The sequence below is a fragment of the Podarcis muralis genome, chromosome 14 (genome assembly GCF_964188315.1).
Source record: "Podarcis muralis chromosome 14, rPodMur119.hap1.1, whole genome shotgun sequence".
In the NCBI taxonomy this organism is placed as follows: Eukaryota; Metazoa; Chordata; class Lepidosauria; order Squamata; family Lacertidae; genus Podarcis; species Podarcis muralis.
The window spans coordinates 26,856,443-26,871,373 of NC_135668.1; positions in this window are offsets into that span (position 1 = coordinate 26,856,443).

Genomic DNA, 14,931 nt, shown 5'->3' on the forward strand with positions numbered 1-14,931 from the left:
AACCCCTCGTTGATGTGCTCTTCGGTGTTTAATTTTCCAACCGTCACTTGTTGCAAAGCTCAGCTCATTGTCTTGCAATTTCTTTTTTATTTAAAGCCTTAATGTTAGTATGACATTAACCGTTGTTGTTTACTAGTCAAGGGATATTCTGCTTTCTCCCTCGGCAAAGGAGGTGCTCAGAGTGGCTTACAAACAGAAAAGGAAGCCCAAGAAAGCAACAGTGACTCAACAAATGACCAAAAATGAAAAACAGCAGTGAAAATTGAAAACACAAAGAGCAGGGAACAGCATTCAATACATGAAGCAGCAACAGAATTAAAAGCTTGTTTTGTTGTTGTTTTTCTAAATGTCAATTACAAGCAGAAAACAGGTTAAAAGGAAAGTGACCTAAGAAAGATTAGCCTCAACCAGAGCCAGGGCCTTCTCAACACTGGCTCCGGCCTGCTGGAACGCTCTGTCTCGTGAGACCAGGGCCCTGAGGGATCTGATTTCTTTCCGCAGGGCCTGTAAGACAGAGTTGTTCCGCCTGGCCTTTGGCTTAGAATCAGTTTGATTCCCTCCCCCTCTTTCTTTTTCCTTTCTCCTCCTGTGAAGAGGCTGCATCCTAATGTTTTAATGTTGTATTTTACTCTTGTTTTTTAAATTGTATTTTAATCAATTTGTTTTTATTATTGGTTGTTAGCTGCCCTGTCTTGGCTGGGGAGGGCGGGGTATAAATAAAATTTATTATGATTATTTATTATTAACCTCTCAGGGCAGGGAGTTCCACAAATCAGAAGCCACCACAGAAAAATCCTCTCACATTTTGCCGCCAATCTCACCACAGAAGGCAATGGCACTTCAAAGAGCAGTACAGCAGCTGGTCTTAAAAGGAGATGGTCTTTCAGGTGGCTCCATCCCAAGATCTCTAGAGCATTATAGGTAAAAACAGTACCTTGAATTGCACTCGAAAATGAACTGTCAGCCAGTGCAGCTGATACAAAGAAGATCACTTGACTTGATCAAAGGAATGTAGGAAGCTGGTCCATCTAGCTCACTATGGTCAATACTATCTGGCAGCAACTCTCTAGAGTTTCAGAAATGGGATAGCCCTATCTGGAGATGCCAGGGGTTAAATCTGGGACCTTCTGCACACAAAGCAAATGCTCTACCACTGAGCTACTGCCTGTCCCCAAGCACCTGCCCCATCAAGATTTTAGTGACAGCTTTATGCACCAGTTGAAGTGTCTGAGTTGTTTTCAAGGGCAGGTGTGTGAAGAGTGCATTGCAGTACAGTGGTACCTCGGGTTACATATGCTTCAGGTTACATACGCTTCAGGTTACACACTCCCCTAAGCCAGAAATAGTGCTTCAGGTTAAGAACTTTGCTTCAGGATAAGAACAGAAATCGGGCTCTGGCAGCCCGGCAGCAGTGGGAGGCCCCATTAGCTAAAGCGGTGCTTCAGGTTAAGAACAGTTTCAGGTTAAGTACGGACCTCTGGAACGAATTAAGTACTTAACCCGAGGTACCACTGTAGTCCAATTGAGATAGAAATAATGCCTTCAGGACCATGGTCAGCTCTAACACTACCAGGAAGAGGTGCCACTGGTGCTCCAGGCCACAGGCAACATCTGAGCATCTGGCAACAATTCTTGGTCCAGTTGTACTCCCAAGCCACAAACCTGATCTCCTAGAGACAAGCTGATATCCTATTCCTTAACCAGCAAGCTTCACACTAGCATTTCTGCCTTGTCTGGATTTAATTTCAGTTTTGCTTACCCTCATTCAGCTCATCGCTGACTCCACCGACTCCATGGATGAATCTTTGAATTTCAGTTTCTCTCGTTTTCCCAATGTTAAGTTCAATTCTCCACATCCCCACATTGTTTTTTTATTGGTTTGTTTATCTTAAAAGTCTCCATGCAAATTTGGAGAGCCAGTGTGGTGTAGTGGTTAGGAGCGATAGACTCGTAATCTCGGGAACCGGGTTCGCGTCTCCGCTCCTCCACATGCAGCTGCTGGGTGACCTTGGGCTAGTCACACTTCTCTGAAGTCTCTCAGCCCCACTCACCTCACAGAGTGTTTGTTGTGGGGGAGGAAGGGAAAGGAGAATGTTAGCCGCTTTGAGACTCCTTAAAGGGAGTGAAAGGCAGGATATCAAATCCAAACTACTACTCCTCCTCCTCTTCTTCTTCTTCTTCTTCTTCTTCTTGTTCGCATTTAATGCCTTTTTTTCAGTCAGTCCCCCCCATGGAAAAGCTGTTGTTTGATTCCGCTCTTTTGACTAATGATTGGCAGGTGTCCAACATTGCATTTTGGGGCAATTTGTGCTGACCAAACTCCCAAGAATTCCTAAATGAAACTGATAGTCTGGATCCATTCAGGTCTCGTTGGGGGATGGAAATGGCCTCGATTGCCCTGGTTGGTACCTCCTCTGGGAGCTGGACAGTGGAAATGTGTCGCTGTTGATGCCATTGGATTTCTCAATGACTTTCAATACACTTCTTTCAATTACATTGCAGTACATTTCATTGCATTTCTTCTAAGCCTCCTTGCACTGGTGATCTTGGAAGGAGGTGGCCATTTCTCAGTGGTGCTGGTCCTTCGTTACAGATGGGTATCAGAAGGCAGTTTAGGAGAGGCTCACTTGGACTTTCCCCCTATGGGTTTCCATATATTTTATTTTGGTCCCCCTTGCTTTTCAACATCTGCAGCAAATCCCCCTAAGACAGATGACACCCAGCACTTAGGAGTGGGAAATGATTTAGGCTTGACCATTAGCAGGAAAGTCATGTGCAGAAAATGGATTAATGGGAAGAAGAAGAAAAACCAGCCGCTTTCCATTAGAATTAGGCCAGGTCAGATGGGGTTAAAACTGGGTAAATGAAGCAGGAAACAGTGCAGCGTGTTACTGAGCAAAGACGATCAAATGCCTTGACATCTGTAACTTTCCCCTCAGTGCCCTGACATGCTAAGAGAAAGCCTCTGAAGTAGGCACACCCCACGCCCTCAGCAATATGGTTTCGGTCTATATTTTTATTTGATTTTAGGGGGGTTGTGGCACAGCCTTTCTAAGACCAGGTTGGGGGAAGGCTGGTCCATGGCAGCTAGTAAACTAACCTAGCATTCCCCAGACTGGTGTTCTCCAAATGATAAGGGGGAAAGCTCCGTAGCAGACTACAGTGGCACCTTGGTTCTCAAACGCCTTGGAACCCAAACACTGCAAACTGGGAAGTAAGTGTTCCAGTTTGCGAACTTTTTTTGGAAGCCGAACATGCTCCGTTTTAAATGTTACACTTCCAATTTGAGTGCCACACTTCCGTTTTGAGTGTTACGCTGAGGTCTGTCTGTTTTTCCTATTTATTTTGTGTTTTTGTGGCTCTTTTTTGTCTTGTTTTAGTGACTGTGTGGCACTCAGTTCAGATTGACTGATTGATTGATTGATTGTGCGACTGCAGTACATTGTTTATTGCTTTCATTTTATGGATCAATGGTCTCGTTAGATAGTAAAATTCATATTAAATTTCTGTTTTGGGGGTTGTTTTTAAAAGTCTGGAACAGATTAATCCATTTTGCATTACTTTCTATAGGAAAATCCGCCTTGGTTTTGGAACGCTTTGGTTTTGGAACGGACTTCCAGAACAGATTAAGTTTGAGAACCAAGGTACCATTGTACACAGTTTGCATGGGAAAAAGTCCCAGGTTCAATCCATGATATCTGCAAGCAGGACTGAAGAAGCCTGAAAACCCAGAGAACCACTGCCATTCCTTGCAGGCTACACTAGGCTAGATGCACCAAGGATCTGACGCAGGGCAGACGCACACCATCCCTCTAACACACATCCAGTGCACATTTAAAGTGCATGGCTTCCTCCCAACATCCTGGGAACTGCTGTTTCCCCCCTTATAAAGAGACAACCACCATCACCCTTCACAAACGACAGTTCCCAGTATTCTCTGGGGGAAGTCAAGGGCATTAAATGTGTGTTGGATGTGCTTTAGAGGTATAAAGCATGGGTAGGCCCAATCGCCTTCTAAATCTGGCCCGCAGATGGTCCGGGAATCAGCATGTTTTTACACGAGTAGAATGTGTGCTTTTATTTAAAATGCATCTCTGGGTTATTTGAGGGGCATAGGAATTCATTCTTCTTTTTCAAAATGTAGTCCGCCCCCCCACAAGGTCTGAGGGACAGTGGACCGGCCCAATGCTGAAAAAGTTTGCTGACCCCTGGTATAAAGCATCTACGATACTAAGGTAGCTTCCCCAGGGTATCGCTGTGTTTTGGACAACAACTCACAGCAGCCCCAGTTGGCCTGTGCCTAAGATTTCAGATTCAAACTGCCACTGCTGGAAGGGAAGGAGGACCTTTTTCTGCCTCCCCACTTCCAGCCACTCTCTGAAGACTGGAGAAGCGACCTCCATAAGAATATTAGGGGGGCAGGTAGTGGGAGTATGGCTTTGTCTTAAGATGAGGACTAGACCATGTGAAAAATAAACATAAGGTTTTAGCTGCAGTTCATTCATTTTCAGCTTTGTATTCTTGTTACATAAAAGAAAGTGTGTCTACTCTAGACACTCCATTGCGGCACCCATGACCTAGGTCTAAGGCGCCATTTAGCTCCTAGCTTTCATATCTCTGTTTCTAACACTGCCTGGGACTGATGGGAGTTGTAGTCCAAAACATGTGAAGGTCACCAAGTTGGGGAAGGCTGTGCTGATGCTTTTGGCCACTGATCCTTGAGAGCCATTTTGCTAGAAGGCATTTTGCTTTAACGGCTCACCTGACAGATGAGCTCAGTCCTGAATTCTGTTCAGGCACATTTTTTTTCCAGCAGCAGCAGCAGCAGCTGGAATTAAATCTATCTGTGAACATTCAGGAACATGCAAGAGAGAGATAGAGGGTGTAATGATGACTCCGTTAAATTGCAACGCTCATAACCTGTTTTGAATAAGAACCACTGTTGGCGTAATTTGGAAATGGACCGAGTCTCCATACATCTTCATCTCCCGTGCTTAATAATAATACCCACCAGGTTCATGGCCTCTGAATCTATAGCCCAGCTGTAATAGTATGTTGCATATTAATGGGACATGTTTGAAAGTGCTTTCAGATTATTAGAATTCATACAAGTGATTTATGGAGGGGAGGGGGGCTTAAAACAGCTGGCTGCCAATATAAATGGGCTTAGGGAAAGTCGAGTGTAATATTTGCAGGTCCGAATAATGACAGCCCTCTCCCCCACCCCCCAATACATCCAAAAGGCTGAGAAGCAGAAAATAATTTCCTGGCTCAAAAGATAAAGCAAAGGCTTTGGGGCCGAGGTGGTGAACCCAGCCTGTGAAGAATTCATGCTATTCTCAATTAAATGTCAGGAGCTGCTTCTCTCGATTTAAAAACTGGTGGATTAAGACACCATAGCTTTATATTTATAGCCCAATAAACAGCACAGCCTTTCTTTTGCTGATCCTGGCCAGTGGCAAAGCGAAATTCAGGGGAGTGCAACTGGTTCGGTCACAGAGTCTTGACGGCACCACAGCGGGTGTCACAACCATTATTTAGAATGGAGCACAAGAGGCAGGGGGCGGATTTTGACTTCACACAGGGTGTCATTGAAATTGGAGACCCCAAGGTCCCCCACTGCCAATGGGCCTGAACTGCCTTCACCGGTAGCCTGAGAAGCAGAATCAGCTGGCAATGGTTTGCCTAAGGTAAAAATAAATGCAAATTTGGGGGCCATCAGGAGCCAGGCTCATGAATTGCGCATGGCCCAGCTCTGCCAGTGGGCAGAGGGGAGCAACTGCCTCAGGTGGAAGATACTGTTGGTGCTGACCTTTAAAGCCCTAAATGGCCTCGGTCCAGTATATCTGAAGGAGCGTCTCCACCCCCATCATTCTACCCGGACACTGAGGTCGAGGGCCTTCTGGCGGTTCCCTCACTGCGAGAAGCCAAGTTACAGGGAACCAGGCAGAGTGCCTTCTTGGTAGTGGCACCCGCCCTGTGGAACACCTTTCCACCAGATGTCAAAGAGAACAACAACTACCAGACTTTTAGAAGACATCTGAAGGCAGCCCTGTTTAGGGAAGCTTTTAATGTTTGATGTATTAAAGTATTTTAATATTTTGTTGGAAGCTGCCCAGAGTGGCTGGGGAAGCCCAGCCAGATGGGTGGGGTATAAATAATAAATTGTTATTGTTATTGTTATTGGGGGCAGAGAAGAGAGTCTGCAGAGGCAGACTCTCTTCCTTGCTATTCCTCCTGAGTGCCCCCCCCCCCGCCACACACAGCAAAGGCAGTGTAAAAATCCAAGTTGAAATGAAATTTCCCTCTGTTGGAGAGCAGAGCTATTCATGCTATGGGGGAAGGGGAAGCAAACTTGCCTATTTCCAACTTCACTCGTGGACCAAAATGCAACCCTCCTTCAAAATATGCCCATCTCTGAATTTTGCAGTTCAGTTCTCTGGCCCAAGTAGTGTGTGGAGAAGCACATATAATGGATGCGGTAAGTGCGCATTGAAATATATGAGTTTTGCTTTGCAAAAATATGCATATTGGGCAAAATCAAGTGCACCTATATTATGAGAAATTCACATTAAATGCTGATCGATTTTTCATGAGGACTTAAAATAATAATAATTGCAAACTGTTTTGGAAATCTGGAGAAGCAAACTTCCTTCATCCCTTGTGTTTTCCACCCCCATCATTCAGCCTGGACACTGAGGTCCAGCGCTGAGGGCCTTCTGGTGGTTCCCTTCCTGCTAGAAGTGAAGCTACAGGAAACCAGGCAGAGGGCCTTCTCGGTGGTGGTGCCTGCCCTGTGGAACACCCTCCCATCAGACGTCAAGGAAATAAACAACTATCTGGCTTTTAGAAGACATCTGAAGGCAGCCCTGTTTAGAGAAGTTTTTAATGTTTGTTGTTTTATCGTGTTTTTAATATTCTGTTGGGAGCTGCCCAGAGTGGCTGGGGAAACCCAGCCAGATGGGTGGGGCATTAATAATAATAATAATAAGGTGCAGGATGCTATGCCACTATCATTCTTGGAGTGAGATTCAGCTGCCAGTTTAATCAGCTTCTGTACAGGGAAAAGGAATGTCTGTGCACCCTCTCGTCTTTGGTCCCCAGAGAGGAAATGTATCACCTGCCAAAAAAAGTGACCCAATACAAATTTACAGTAATGCTTCTGAAAACCAGCTGCCAAAGACTCTTGTGCTTGGGTGCTGCTTCCAGTTTTCCCACAGGCCTCTGGTTGGCCACTGTGAGAACAGGATGCTGGACTGGATGGGCCATTGTTCTTATATTGTCTACTCTGACTGGAAGCAGCTCTTCACAATGGCTTTTCTCACCCCCTCCCTGATTTTTAATTTTTTTTAAGGGAGATCCTAGTAATTGGACTGTGGATATTCTGCTTGCAGAGCATGTGCTTTGCTGCTGAGCTCTATGGACCAACATCCTCTGGAGGGGCACCAGGTTGGGGAAGGCAGATGTAGAGAGAAGCCTGCCAATCTGCATATGGCTGATGAAGATGTTCCAGCCCTTGATTTTTACAGATCGTTTTCCAGCGTGGCAAACATCACTATAAAAACGGTTTTATAGCCTCCCGGTTGAAATTAAGCATGGATTCATAAAAGTGTCAGCAAATGAGCCCAAAGGACCCGATGCAATCTCAGGGGAACCCAAATGACCTTTCAGGTAGCTTGACTTTTATGGGGTGTTATAAAATATATATTTGCCAGCAGCATTGGAGTGAGAGTGTGGGCAGCCTGCTCCCGTCTTCAGCAGACCAGCCTTTCCCGCTCTCCTCTTCCGACTGTGTGGTTGCCAACGGACTCAGCGAAAGGGGCCTGGCCTGCTCCTCTGCCTTGAACAGCAGCTTTGAGTGGGAGAATCTTTTCAGGACAGGGAGAGATATAGGGTTGCCTGCTAATGCCTGCATAACCGCTATTCACCGAGAACAGTGTGGGTCACATCTGTATACCCTGCAGCTTTGAAAGAAGCTGGACATGTGGATTTCAGATGCTCTATGTGCAGATGTGCTTCAATTAAGCTGAATGTTGGAAGATTCAGGGCAGGTAAAGGTAAAGGGACCCCTGACCATTAGGTCCAGTCGTGGCCGACTCTGGGGTTGCGGCGCTCATCTCGTTTTATTGGCCGAGGGAGTTGGCGTACAGCTTCCGGGTCATGTGGCCAGCATGACTAAGCTGCTTCTGGCGAACCAGAGCAGCGCACGGAAACGCCGTTTACCTTCCCGCTGGAGTGGTACCTATTTATCTACTTGCACTTTGACGTGCTTTCAAACTGCTAGGTTGGCAGGAGCAGGGACCGAGCAACGGGAGCTCACCCCGTCGCGGGGATTCAAACCGCCGACCTTCTGATCGGCAAGCCCTAGGCTCTGTGGTTTAATCCACAGCGCCACCCGCATCCCTTCAGGACAGGTAGAAGAAAGGAATTCTTCATGCCGCAGATAGGTAAACTATGGAACTCGCTTCCACGGGAGGTAGTGATGGCTACCAACTTGGATGGCTTTAAGAGAGAATCAGACCAAAGCGGTCAATGGCTACTAGCCATGATGGCTATGTTCTGCCTCTATGGTCAGAGACAGTGATACTTCAGACTGGGATGAGTTGCTGGAAGCCACAGGAGAGAGTGCCCTTGTGCTTGGGTCTTGCTGGCTGGCTTCCCAGAGGCACCTGGTTGGCCACTGTGATAACGGGATGCTGGACTAGATGGGCCTGATCCGGTAGGCTCATCTTAGGTTCTTATGACGTGTCGCATGCAATCTCTCATAACACGTTCAGGAAAGCTACATGCAGCTCAAGTCTGTGCATATATACTTTCAAGTAAGCCTCACTGAAGGCTCTCTCCCAAGGGAGCCTGCAGCCCCAAAAGCTTTCATAGCATCACTTGGAAAACCATCCATAGTTTCCAGTACAGACAATGGAAGCTTCACATCGCTGGACCAGTATCCAGGTTCTAGACTAATGTGTGGGAAGCTGCCTTTGAAGCAGGACCTCAGTCTGAGGTCCACATCCCCGTATGGGAAACTTTCTGTGGGGGGCTGCACACCTGTGGTGGATGTGGCCAGAGATACCCCACCAATCCACCCACCCAAACTCAAGCCTCCACCCAGCCAAGTGGAGCCATCAATCAATCAATCAATCAATCAATCAATCAATACTTGCTATAAATATCAGAAAACCAGATTTTGAAAACCAGGTAAGAGTTAGAAGAGAACCACACTTCTGAATGTGGTTTCCTTTCCTTTTTTAAGCAAGTTGGTGCTAAAAGAGGAGCCCTATCTAATACGACTTGTTTAGAATATACTTCAGCTGTCACCCAGCCTTCCGAGAGCCAAGCGGCAGGTCTTTGGGCTGCGGAATATGCCTTGGTTGATTTTCTTACCCAGCCAAGCAGAACGCGCAGGGAGAATCACGCGCGTTGAACAGTGAAGCCTGCGAGCTTAGTTCCAGATTTAAACCGAGGAGCGGTGCCCTGTGGGACTGGCCTTTCTGATAGCAGTTAATCCTGAATAAACATTCACTAGGAAGCATTGCCTTCTGCCTAATGCATTTGCTTAGGGCTCCAGCGAGGGAAACTCCATCCCTAGGGAAAGTCACGCCGTGGCTTCTCTTTTCAATTCCGTGCAAATTTCTGAAAGCCAAAGCCACACAGCTGCATGCGTTGATTACGTGCAAAACTGCTTTTGTCAATACGTTGGCAGAGGCATGGTGTGCCATGAAACCTTTAATAAGCCAAGATTGAGGCACCACGTGTTATTAGGTTAACATCCGTGCTCTCAAACTGCTCCTTTGTTTTCATTTCCCTATTCCTGTTTTGTCCCATTTAATTTGCCTTTTGGCAGCAGAGGTTGCTGGGGGGATGTGCAGGATGCGCATTTAAAAATGTTTGTCGACAGCTTGGAGTTTCTAGACTACTTTTCTTAGGCAAGGAAAGCATCACACAGGATTTTGCCTCAGTTGACTGTCCAATGTGAAACTGGAGGTAGGCTAGCAAACAGTACCTGGTGTTGAGTAGGAATTCCTAGAAACCAAAAAAGCATTCATAAATGGATAAGGTAATTAGTTAACTTTCTAGGGCAGTGCATATATATACACACAGAGAGAGAGAGCACATTTCAAGCCATGGGTAAAATGTGGTTTCTGGGGCAAATGGAACCTTTTTGCCATTTGAATTTTCCACAACATTCTTACCTTATGTCATATTATGGCACCGTCACATTTAAAAGCCATTTATAGAGCAGTAACTGCCTCTCTTTGGAGCAGTTTTGGCTTGGGGCTGTTCATCCTTTCTCACTCACTGCCATCTTATAAATCTTCCTTCTTTATGACATGCCCCACAAGACAGCCATAAAAATATGCACTCAAGAAAATTACAGCAGTTATTTTTGACTACCAAATGAATTTATTTTCACACTTTTATTTTTTTTTAAGCTGTGGGCGATTTCTGACATCTTTCAAGCTACAATTTCACAATTCCTTCCCTGCCCACCCCCAAATTTCACTCCTGAAGTTCCTCAATGCAAAAAGAAGAAGGGTATTTGGTACGAAGGTGCAAGTGGGACAAGGGGAGGGGAGGGGGGTTAAATATGCTCTCTGTTCCTGTTTTAGAAAATGCAAATAATTTATTTAGCATTTTTAAATGCTAAAAGAAGAAGGCTATATGAGTGAAGCTGTGTGATTTGCCAAGATGACGAGCCTCAGAGGCTTTCCACTAGCACACTGTAAGTTTGGCATCAAGTTTTTTTTTTGGGGGGGGGTGTCTTTTAATAATATTCTGCTGGAGGACCAGCCCAAAATGCTTTGCCGCCTGATGGGGAACAACAAATGGTTCCCCTCCTCCAAAGTCAAAGGGCATACCGTATTTTTCCATCTATAAGACGCTCCTGTCTATAAGATTCCCCCGATATTTTGGGGCCTCAAAATTTAGAAAATAGGGGGGATTGAGCTTTTGGGGAGGATTATTTGGGGGGGAATGCCGAAAATCGCTCAATTGCCGGAACGCAGCACACAACCGCTCACATCGCAGCTGCCTGATCACTGCCATTAGCCCTCCTGCTTGCCTCTGTGGCCGCCAATCACGCTCCCGCTTGCTGCGACAAGGGCAGTTGTCTACAACAGTATTGGTTGATTTTCGGCATCCACCCCGCCCCCCCCAACAATCAAGCGGCCAATCACCGCTTACAATCTCGGGCTCGCACCAAAAAACCATTTGTACACCCCCCCTCAGCACTACCCATGTATAAGACGGGCCTAAATTTTGAACCTCATTTTTGGGTCAAAAAAGCTCATCTTATACACGGAAAAATACGGTATTACCCAGGGCTGGGCAAGTTATTTTGGCACCTATATGCGGAAATATTCCAAAAAGCACCTCTCGTGGGAGTAAAAATACAATGGCCGCGTATTAAATGAAAAGCAATTTGCTGCCATTTCTTGACACTCAAAATTATCTGCCTGAGGCAAGAGCTTCACTTTGCCTAATGGTAGGGCTGCCAAGTTTTGTTGCACCTTTTTGAAGGCATTGGATAAATAAATGGACAAAGAAGGCTAAATGGAGGTGCCACTGAATACCAACTGCGGGTGCAGAGAGCATTGTTGCGCTCAGGAGGGGAGCTGATTTAGGAAGCTGCCTTTTGCTGAGTCAGTCCAGCAGTCTATTTCTAACTCAGGATTGCCTCTGAATACCAGTGAATGGGGGCTACAAGTGGGGAGAGCCCTATTGTGCTCAAGTCCTGCTTGGGGGCTTTTCCTGGGGGTAACTGATTGGCCGCTAGGAGAACAGGATGCTGGACTAGATGGGCCACTGGCCTGATCCGGAAGGGTGATTTTATGTCCTTAAAAGGGGCCCTTTAAGAAGGAATTGTGTTGGAGCTGACTGAATACTGTGGTACCTCGGGTTAAGTACTTACCGTATTTTTCGCCCCATAGGGCGCACCACCCCATAGAATGCACCTACCGGTAGTTTTGGGGGGGGGATAAAGAAAAAAAATTATTCCCCCCCCCCCAGGCGCGGGGGTGGTGCGGAGGAAGCCCGAGCTTCCCCCAATCCCAGCCCCAAGAACAGCCTGCTATCCGCAAGCCTAGGGAGGCCAGCGGTAAGTCACGCCGGTCTCCCCAGGCTTCGGAATGCAGGCAGCTCTGCACAGCCATCGGGAACCAGGCGCGACTTTGCGCCCCACTCCCGATGGCTGCGCAGAGCTGCGCTCGCCCCGGGACTGCAGGCAGCTCTGCGCAACCCTCGGGAGGTGGGCGCGAAGTGGCGCCGGTCTCCCGAGGGTTGCACAGAGCTTCCTGAAGCCTGGAGAGCGAGAGGGGTCGGTGCGCACCGACCCCTCTCGCTCTCCAGGCTTCAGCGAAAGCCTGCATTCGCCCCATAGGACGCACACACATTTCCCCTTCATTTTTGGAGGGGAAAAAGTGCATCCTATAGGGGGAAAAATACGGTAATTCGTTCCGGAGGTCCGTTCTTAACCTGAAACTGTTCTTAACCTGAAGCACCACTTTAGCTAATGGGGCCTCCCGCTGCTGCCGCACCACTAGAGCACGATTTCTGTTCTCATCCTGAAGCAAAGTTCTTAACCTGAGGTACTATTTCTGGGTTAGCGGAGTCTGTAACCTGAAGCATATGTAACCTGAAGCGTATGTAACCCGAGGTACCACTGTAATCAGCTGGGATTTGGTTGGAAATGGCCGACTATTTTTTTTATTGTATATACCTAGTTGGAGTAGAAAACGGGTTTGCTACCATCTCCTCTATATGCAAGGAGCTCAGTCAGGTGGACTGACACATTCAGAGAAACTGTGTCATCACCTGGAGCTTGAAACCATCCAGAAGCACCTTTCCTGGTTGATTCTGCCAAATGTACCAACAGCCTTAATGCCTGGAATGAACATAGATTCTGAAGTGTGTTGAGAGCCTTCAAGAGGTTTCGGGTCCCCTTGTGTGTGATCTAAAGGCACTTCAGCCTGGCAACATTGCCACTTCTCTGCTTAGCTCCAAGCAAGGTTCGCCAGTCAATTACCCTCTCTCAGAAAGCCTTTGTGCACTTGCTTTTAGCATCTCTGTCTCCTTGGGTGTTTCTGTCACTTCAGAACCATGTGACAGAATAAAGGGGCAGCCTTGAGTTATCTTTTCAATGCAGTTAAGCTCACAAGAGGGAAGGGCTGTGGCTCAATGGCAGAGCATCTTCCTTGCAGATGCAGAAGGTACCCAGGTTCAGTCCCTGACAACATTCCAGGTAGGACTGGGAGAGATTCTTGCCTGAAACCCTGGAGGAGCTGCTGCCACTTAGTGCAGACAATATTGAGCTAGATAGACCAATGGTCTGACTCACTGTAAGGCAGTGAGAGCCAGTGTGGTGTAGTGGTTAAGAGCGATAGACTCGTAATCTGGTGAACTGGGTTCGCGTCTCCGCTCCTCCACATGCAGCTGCTGGGTGACCTTGGGCTAGTCACATTTCTCTGAAGTCTCTCAGCCTCACTCACCTCACAGAGTGTTTGTTTTGGGGGAGGAAGGGAAAGGAGAATGTTAGCCACTTTGAGACTCCTTCGGGTAGTGATAAAGCGGGATATCTAATCCAAACTCCCAAACTCCTATGTTCCTAAGATTATCTGTTGCTGCTTTTGCACTGCGTGTAAGGCAAGCATAACTGAACACCTGTAGCCTAGCTGTGAAAATTTTGAGACTTCACAGTAGAGGTGTTTTCTATCAAGAGCAGCAAGGGGAATAAGGCAGAGCCATTTAAGACAGTGGGGCTTTGGGGGCCTCAAGGCGGTAGAGTGTTACTAGATCAGGCTACTTGCAGCTGCTTTGTCTACCCAATATGAAAACAGAATATGTGGACATGGGGTTTATTTTCCACTAGCAAGGATGTTATTTTGAGCAAGCAGCAAAATAAGGAAGCCATACACCAAGTAAAGAACCAGATCTAGTTTATTCTAATTTGTGTTTGTCTGTCTGTATAAGTAACCACAGGCTAAACAAAGCACCCTACCAAAATTTTTTCAAAAAATCTAGATTTTATTCCTCCCCCTTTTTTAAAAAATACAGCGCTAACAATCGTAAGTTCAGTGGGATTTCAAAGAGCAAGAAATGGAGATTAGAAAGGGCAGAGAAGTGCTTTGCAAGTCACAGTTATTCCTGAAGAGGGCTGAAACAGAAAGTATTTTATTTGCCTTTATGATATCAACATTAACATGCATGGTAAGACGGTCCAGGCTTTTGGGGGAAGGTGCCAGACAAGCTCCCTAAGAGAGAGAGAATGTCAAAGTCTGATAAGCAAACAGGACAGCTCCTACCAGACCATTGTTTCCCTGTGGCCAGGTTTCCATGTTGCAAATGCAAGCCACAGTCATGTGGATTGTCTAGACCGGGGCTTCCCAAACTCGGGTCTCCAGCTGTTTTCGGACTACAAGTCCCATCATCCCTGACCTGGTCCTGCTAGCTAGGGATGATGGTCATTGTAATCCAAGAACAGCTGGAGACCCAAGTTTGGGAAATGCTCGTCTAGATCATTCTTCCCCAGCCTGGTACCCTCCAGATGTTTTGGACTTTCATCAGCCCCAGCTGGCACCAGATTGATGTAGATATTGTAGGCTGGTGTAGATCTACAACCAATGCTTCCTGTGCTTGGCTTGGCTTTTTACTTGGCTTGCTTGTTGATGGCCAGACAAATGTATTTTGGAATTCTAGGTGCAACCTGATGCCCTCAGGACCTAACAGAGACTAACTCAATTTGCAATCTCCATCTTGGACTGAGCCTAAATGCTGGTTTTCTGGCTGTAACATTATCCTTATTTTTGTTACTTCTTTGTGTAACATCTAGCTTGATGAAGGACCCGGGAGGGCTGGAAAGTGCGCTCACTATTTTCTGAAATTTTGGTTGGTCCTAATAAAGGGGCTGCACAGTGGTGGGTGGCTTTGGTACAGCTG